This window comes from Punica granatum, chromosome 1 (genome assembly GCF_007655135.1).
Source record: "Punica granatum isolate Tunisia-2019 chromosome 1, ASM765513v2, whole genome shotgun sequence".
NCBI lineage: Eukaryota > Viridiplantae > Streptophyta > Magnoliopsida > Myrtales > Lythraceae > Punica > Punica granatum.
In genome coordinates this window covers 42487519-42496706 of record NC_045127.1, presented here as the reverse complement: position 1 = coordinate 42496706, position 9188 = coordinate 42487519, and positions in this window count along the sequence as shown.

Genomic DNA, 9188 nt, shown 5'->3' with positions numbered 1-9188 from the left:
ATATTTTGTTTATTTGTATCCGCTTGTTACATTCTTCCACTTGTTTGTTATGCGAATCGAGCTCGATCCTTTAGGGCACGATTCATAGAGGATCCAACGCCCCAATCGTAGATCACGAGGTCTAATCCCCCTAACACTGAGCGCGCGTCTTAACTTCAATTCCAATCTTTTCAAACCACACGGTAAGCACGAGTGGAATAATAACCCAACGCGAACCGACCGGGATTCAGTTGTAATTTGTATTTTATTTATTCGAGAGGACAATGTAAGGATTTATATTGTACATTTATTCATGTAAGAATCCCGGTTGGAGTGTTTTTTCGAATTTATGGTGTCAAAACGCGTAAGATGAGCGGAACTTAATTAAGCGGTAATTAAATTAAAATGGAAAGCTTAGACAAGCTAGAGTACTGATAGGGCATACGAGATATAGGCTCGCATGTAACAGAGCTCCCGAATTTGGAACCTCGGATTTCGAAGACCATAGGCCTTAGCAATTAGGTGTACCCCGTACCCCTAGACCCGAGTAACTTGCTAGCCCTCGACCGTTGGGTCGTAAAATGGCAAGTGGCGACTCATTCTCACGTGCGTCCGTCGCGCGTCCCCGGGAAGGTGGACACTCCTAAGCCGCGTTGCATAGGCACGCGCACGTATGCCCCGACAAGATTAAAATTCGAGTGCGCACATTTTCAACCAACGATTTCCTTCATGTAGGAATTTTGTTTCCATACCCTACCTCTAACCTTATATTTTGTTGTTAGAACATTAATACGGCTAGCTTTTTTGGTCGTGCATTGCACGAGTTATTGTTTAGAATGGTTATTGTTTATGGATTTCTAAAATCTTGACATCGCAATTGAAATTTTCATTAAGTTATATATTATTCTTAAGTTGAAAGTATTCAAATATTAGTGCACATAATAACAAATTCAAAATTATTGCAAATGAATTATAATACCAAATATGGATGAAGAAAATGATATCACTTAGAAAAAAATATTATATTTTTGTAAATATCAAACTCTAAAAATTGTAATAAATGACCTCATGTATTTTGTAAAAAAAAATGAAGAGCAAATCATCCATTTTTAAAAAAATTTTAAATAAATTAATCTATTAATATTTTTAAAGTGTTCAATATTTAAACGTACTCATTGCATATGGTAGATTTTTTTAGTTACCAATTATATCGAAATTTTTTTATAGAATTTTTTTTTAAGAAATTGTATTTTTTATAAATGAATTTTGGGATTATATATTTTAAATCAAGAAGGTGCTTATATAATAAAATTATTAAGTATTTAATGATTATATGTATTTACTAATTTAGTCCTAATTGTATATGCATTTATAATTGTTTATTTATATATCTACTTTTATGACCTTATACCATATATAAAATCACTTTTCTAATCCTATTTATTATAGGATACATATATATATATATATATATATATTTGAATTTAATAATTGAGCCGACTTAAACAGTTATCACACCATCATTCCATCTATAATTAGGTTCCTAATGCCTCTTCACTCTTTTTCGTAGCCAATATTATGAGTTTCCCCTGAATCTCGGATTTATATTTCGTATAATTATTGCAGATAACACTATAATAAATATAAAAATTACTGATGGAACAAACACAAGCAATTTGATGTTTGTTCCGCTTAAGTAATGTATCGGATTCGAGTCCTTGTGAATGCAAAAAATCCACGCAGGGAGAGTTTTACCCCTTAGTGAACCAACCCAACTCAATTAGACTAGTCAGGGCCCAATTAGGTTTCCAAATACCATGGTTCACACTGAAAAAATATTATTGATGGAAAATCTTCAACAAAATATCAAGTCATTTGTCGGTAATTTCTTCAGAAAATATTGACGAAATTTTTAATGAAATACTTTGGTGGTTAAGTACGTATTAAGGAAAAAAATATTTGATGAATTTTCTAAATTTATATTAAAAATATTTTCAAAGGTTATTATATAGAAGGAAAATTTTTTGATGAATTACTGATAGGTATTATGTGAGTACTTGCTTTCGAAAATATTGACAAAATCTCAAAGAGATTTGCGATGGATTTTTCAAAAATTTAATATTGATTCATTTAAGAAAAAATTATTATAGGGACGGCCAAAAATTTCTCATAAAATGCCTCACAGACATGCTGTGGTCGTTAATTTCTTTAGAAATACTGATGAAATATTTTTTATAGTAATCCATGGAATGAAAAGTACCCATTAGAGCAAATACAATGAAAGAAAGAGATGGATAATTTCAAAGAAAAGATAACTAATTATATATTGACGATTTTTTTCTTATGTTTCCTTTTCTATTGTCTCGGGTTTCTTCTTCTTCTTCTATTCTTATTCTCTTCTTTTACTTGTCCACATGTGTCAGGTATCATTGTATCCACTGGCAGTGCTTGTAGTACCACCTACTGCCACTATTGCACATGCCAAGAATCCTCTGACTCCCAATCTCCTTCTTTCATGAGATCTAAGTATATATTTTTGTTCTCGATCCTCAGGAATATGAATGTAAAATGGGACTATAAGTTGTCTCTAATATTAATTATCAACACAACTTATCAACAGTCTCCAACAATAACAAATAATTAAAGAAATTGAAATTAGATTTGCTCTTGTGCCTTAAGTGAAAAAGACAAGTCTCAAGTGTATTGTTTATTGTTCATTTATTTATTAAGAGTAAATTGTAATAATATAATATGGGTTTGGTCAACTTTCTTCAAGTTTTCTTTACCTAAAACCCACACCCAATTTTTTTTTTTGCTAAACTGGAGTGTTCAAACTTCACTGGACAAATCATCGGGATTCTGTGAACTCCCGACGTCACACGGAATGGGTAATTACATTAAGGCGATTCGGTGATTCCAAGGGATTTCGAGCTTGGGATCAGATGGATACTTGAACTCCTCCTTAACTACTAGGTCAAAACCCCTTAGAGTTAACCCACACCCAACTTGAGTCCGAATTTGAAGGAGAAACCCAACCAAATTTCTTAAGGTTTTTCATATTTGGTATTTTGGATCAATTTGAGTTCGGCCATTCCAGATTTTTGGGTTATGGGTGCTATTACAAGGATATCTTTGAAAATAACAGTTTTGTTAATTATATTTTAAGCTTCTGTTGAAAGTTTGGATTATTTTTTCTGACTTTTTAAATATATTTTATTGAAATGAAGGATTAGCTCAAAAAGAATATATCAACAAGAAAATTATTTCTTGATAAAGATTATCTTTAATTGCAAGGCTTTGGTTATTTTTTATAATTACCGTAACATATCATTAATTTTATTTAAAAAAAAGTATTGGTGTTACTTTAATAGTATTTATCATCTTTTCTTATTCATACATATATCATCAATATACTAATTTTATTCATACATATATCATTAATATACTAATTTTATTTAAAAATATATATTTCTATTACGTATATGTGGATCTTATTATCAATTATCAATATATACTAGAGGTCGTACAATATCAAATGGTTATGTATTGGCTGTGTATTACTGTATTGGTAATATTTTTTTTTTCTCAAGTACATATTCGATTACACGGTATATCCAAAACTAGTTGAAATATGTACATTCCTTCTATATATAGAGTGAACCCGATTCCGGAAAAGAATATCAGTTTCTTGTTTATGTTGTCAATGTATAACTATTACAATCACGATTACCCGGTAAATCGAATAACCATCAAACATAGTACCACATGCAACGAACTAAGGTCGATACATACATTAATGCTGCATGTGTCGGCATCCGAGTAAACCTAGCCATTGTAAACAAACACCATATAAAAGAAAAATAAATAATAGCCTAGACCTTTTAAGTTGTTAAAGAATTGCGACTACTCATTGAGAATTAGAGTTAAGAAGATCATAGATGCCCCTAATCACGCATTCAATTTCAGCCACTGGCCACCCTTCCTCGGACGAGCTTTGATCGCGCTGCCATTGTCCCTGCCTCCAAACTTAACCTCACTGCGGACAATATTTGATCAAGAGCATGTTGGTTACACCCGAGAGCCTAGGGATGAAAAACCAAAAAAAAAAAAAATTAGTTCCTGTGAGGCGAGGAATCGATTAGTTATAGAAGAGTGCCATCGAACCAACACAAGGGGCCGATCACCGTCTCCACGGGTAGTAATGTGCCCAAGTGATCTGCCACAAGCCCTTTTCACATCCCAATCGAACAATTGCACCATATTTCATATTTCATATTGCATATAAATAATAAATACTAAAGCATTGCCTTCTGATGTGGGACCTACCAACACAGCCCAGGGGTCTCGCTGGGCCTTCACAGCCCACTGGGCTGCACATATGGGCTAACTGTTGTACTGCAAGAATTTTCTACAAGCCCGCGATAGGCCCAAGGATTTCGATTTTCGTCCAAGCCGTATGGAAGGGCCCAATCATACTATATAGAGTAACTTGGATTGCTTCAACCACTTATTAAATCATAAAACCTGGAAAAGAAAAATCTCCTGAATTTAATTCATAAAAATGAACGACCAAAATAAATTGCTCTCTAGAGGTTCATTAGACTGATTCCGATTCATTGCATTATTCATATAATTACTGAAATGAACTCCTACCTCTCTTTCTTTAAATCCCTCGATGAATGTCGTGACTAATCTGAGCCATACTATAATGAATATATTAGGACAAAAACAAGCACATAGTATTTAGTCCTATACATAAATGTATTCTAATATATATACTTCGAAGATGATTTTATGAAATATATATATATATATATATATATATTAAGAAAATTGATTTAGTCAATGCAATCAACTCTCTTACATATACACTCGTCGTATCAACTCGCACGATGCTGCGGGAGAAAATTTTGGCAACAATCATATCATAATCTCCTATTTCCTTTTAATTTTTATTTTTAAACTTATATGCCCACAATCCAACTAATTTTTTAAAAGATCATATTGACACGTGAAAATCACGCACAATACATACTTACTGTTTTGCTATCTTATATTAATTTATCTAATTGATTTCTGTTATAAAAAAAATGCACTTTCACTTCTCTAATGATAAGATTGGACAAAATAAAAATTGAGAACCAATTAAGAAACTACTTCGTGGTCCTTTCACGGACTTTTTTCTGAAAGCCTTCAAATTACCCAAAAAACAGCCTGAACAGTGTAAATGAATAAATAATTAATATTTTAATTGAGAAAAGGTTTTTAAAAAAACTGTTAGTGTTTTGCAAATTTATTAATTTATTTAATAGATTTTATTATGAAATATGCACATTCTTCTTTTGCAACATGCAATTTCACTCCTCTAGTACTACGATTTGACAAAACAAATATACGGGAAAATTTGGAATAATATATTATTTTGAGGCCCAAATTTTTTCTTGAAAGGACTTGAGATCGCAAGAGAACATATTAAAAAAGTAATCAGCATGGATTAGTTCAAATGATTTTAGCACTTGTTCCGTAAGTAAGGCAAATTTGAATCTTATTCTTGGAAAAAATTCACAACTTGGAGAGTTTTGCCACTTAGTGGATCGATAAGACTCGAATTGAATTAATCAGAACTAATTAGACTTTCATATATGATGATACAAACATGAAAAAAAAAACAAATATTATTATTTAAATTAGAGTAAAAAAATTATTGCGTACATAAATCACATTCACTCGCCCTATCATGGGGCTGGACCTGTTTTAAATTCTGTTATATATGTATATATATATATATAAATAAACAAATATAAATATAAATAAACAGATATAAATATAAATCTACAAATAAATAAATAAATTTCTTCATTAAAATTAATAATATAATACTTATTTTTTATTAAATTAAATGAACTATTCTATGTATAAATTGTTAGATATTTTTACTTTTTTATTGAATATTATTTGAATACTCATGGATCCACATGATAGATTTCCATGTACCACGGTTGCATCGTCACTGTTGTTTTAGAAAAATACATTGATAGGATAGTAAGGGCATGCTCGATAGTAACTAAAATTGATCTTGAGCTCTTGAGTATCTTATAGGTCCATTATTCCCGTATCATCCTACAAGCACATATTATGTCATTCAAATATAATGTATTTTAATTTAATCAAAGAACGTTTCACGCACGTGTGAATTCACTAGTGAAAGAAAGAAAAAAGAAAAAACGACAGCTGAAATATGAACATTGTTGATGAGAAGAACATTGTCGTGTCCGTTAATGGAATCTCGTACGGCACCGTTGTTTGCGATAGCAGTGAGCCGAACATTTGGAAGGTGCTGGGAGGGCCCCGTCGCCTGTCTAGGCATCATTGGATCTCCTCCTCCAAGGACGTACGCCAGAGGGTGCTAGGGATACCGCAAGGTGCCCTCGCCAACAAAAATCACAGACTCTGCGGTTCGTATTATTCATCCGTATATATGTATACTAATTTATTATTTCTGGCACAAATTTTTCTTTGATTGAATGAAAAATCAAAAACTACTCGTTTCGTGGTATAGTATGCCATCATTAATCCTTCTTTTTTTTTAACGAGTAATTCATTCTTCACGGACCCATGAACACCTTACAAGTCCATGGATCCAAGTAAGTCTTCATGTGCAAACACATGTATGTGTAGCTTCACCAAAGGCTACGCACGCAAGGGGGTTTGAACCTACAACTTTGTAAACTACTCATAGTGTATGTACATTCTAATCACTTGAGCTAACATTTGAGGGTTGATTAAGGTTTTAATTTTCATTTGTGGCTCAAACATGAACCAATTATTCAATGAAATGGCCGGGGAAGGCAGCCTATGTTTTAGGCTAGGCTACCCTACATAATTAAGTAAGTAGACATCCTAGGTAAACCTACCGGAAGCCAAAAAATAAAACCGATCTAATAGCACGCTCGTAAACACAAGAAATAGCAGCGGGGCGGGTTTGGGACAATGAGTTCCCTCCTAAACCTGATTTTATAAGGAAAATTCAATTTCCAAATCTTATTATGAAAGTTCCCAAATCCGTTCCAATAATGTAATAAGGGATATCCAATAGAGATGAAAAATGATAGACGATGATCATGAAATGTGAGGGCAGATTGGTATTAGTGCAAGAGATGGGATTCTCAAGAGAGTCGAGGTATACAGTCGCACGAACTAGTGTCCTAATATACCAATTGGCTTAGGTAATCATTTATCGTACACCTATCTGAGTAATGAATAAAATTATCATTACCCTTTACCCAAAAAAAAAAACCATTTACGGAAAAAAAGATTCTCGTTACTACTGAGAAGAAGGGGGGAAAAAAGGATACAAGTGCTTGCCCCATACCAAGTTATTCGGAAATTGTCATAAATAGAGAGAGTTTCATAACTTAACCGATTTGTAACAGGTCTTGAGACAAATCAAAAACTATTTCCAAATCCATGTACACAAATTCGTTTGCATCCACTGTAAATATGATTGAAGAATTGAGAAAGAGCCATCATCCACAAGCCAAACGGAGCATTTTGAATATGTTCCTCGACAGAACTTGAGATGCAACTTTAATACCCCATCTACAATACAAGCCTACGTTTGACCGTTGGGTTTGGGATAGGGACTAGACTAGGATGAAATGGGATTTGAAATCCCAAATATATTTATATCCTAATCAAGTGCTTGAGGCAGACCAAGATTAAGTTAAATGACAAATACGCCCATAAATAATTATTTTTAACAGTTTCATAAATAATTACCCAAAAAAGTTCTTAAAATGATTTCTGAAATAAAATAAAATTAATTATTTTAATATTTAAAATAAATTTTTTTCTGAAATTTTTTTTAAAAAAAGAACAGAGAGGGTGCGGTGCTCAGGAGTAGTCGACGATCTTGCCCCGGCGGTGGTGGCTAGTGGTCGGGCCACCACAGCCTAGAATTTGAAAAAAAAAAAAAAGAAAAGAAAGCGCGTAGAGAGGAGATCAAGGTTATGGTGATCCGATGCCGGCCACCACCGCCTCAATCGAGGTCGTCGGAGACCACAAAGGCTATTGTCGATCGCGATTTGGTCTCCTATCTCTCTCTCTCTCTCTCTCTCTCTCTCTCTCTCTCTCCCCCCCCCCCCACGTTTTCTTTTTCTTTTTTTCAAATTTCGTGCAATGGTTAGCCGACCGCTGGCTACCATCGCCCAGACGAGGCTGCCGGCAACCCTGAGGGCAAGGGGTCACCGGCGGCCTTGCCGGTGCGGTGGTGGTCGGCGTTCGGGCAACCATCACACCCTCTCCCGATAACCTTGTTTGTATGTTCAAAGGGGCATGATTTGAAAATTTGAGGATTGACCAAGGGCTTTTTTGTCCTTTTAGATAAATTACAATCCAATATGCTGTTATTCCACTCCATTAATTGGATAATTTCCTTAATAATTTAGTCCAGTCTTATCCCAATCGTAGAGTGTTCAAACACGGGATAAGGATCTTCAAAATCTCGTCGCACCACATATCCCGATTGTCAAACATGGCCCAACAAAATATTTTCCTTAATCCGTAGTAGCCCCGCTACTTAGCGAAGAGCATGTGCTGAAAATCAATGCTGCCGCTGGCGGAAGAGAAGAGTTGGCGTCACATGGGATGCAACGATGCATGATGGTGACTAATTGTCACTATAATAAGGACCCTTAAATCAATGATGCCGTAACTAAAAAGATTTGTTAGACTAAACAATTGCCATTATCTCATGTGAATATACATATATATATATATATATATATATCAGAAAGCAGATCCAGAAACACTCGCATACATATGCACCTCCAACTAAATTAATTTCACATGGGAATTTCCATAATTTTGCTAATTAGGTTAATAATCCAAAATAAGTTAAAGCTACTCCTTGGACGATTTGTTCTCATCTATACTAAAAGAGAAATTCTCTGGTGATTCAATTTTGCCGAGTGATTTAAGAAAGTGTCAACCAAATAGTACGGAACGGGGAATGAGATGGTATACCCTATAGGAGGTAAGCTGTTGCTGCTCGTCACATTTGAGGCACAAGACTTGCCCCAATCCACGACATTCATTTCAAACGCATCTAAGAGCCAATATCGAGAGCCAACAACATTTAGTATAAAGAGAATAATATTTCGTACAAAAGTATCAATTGACTGTATTTAGGAATCAGTCGACTGATGCTT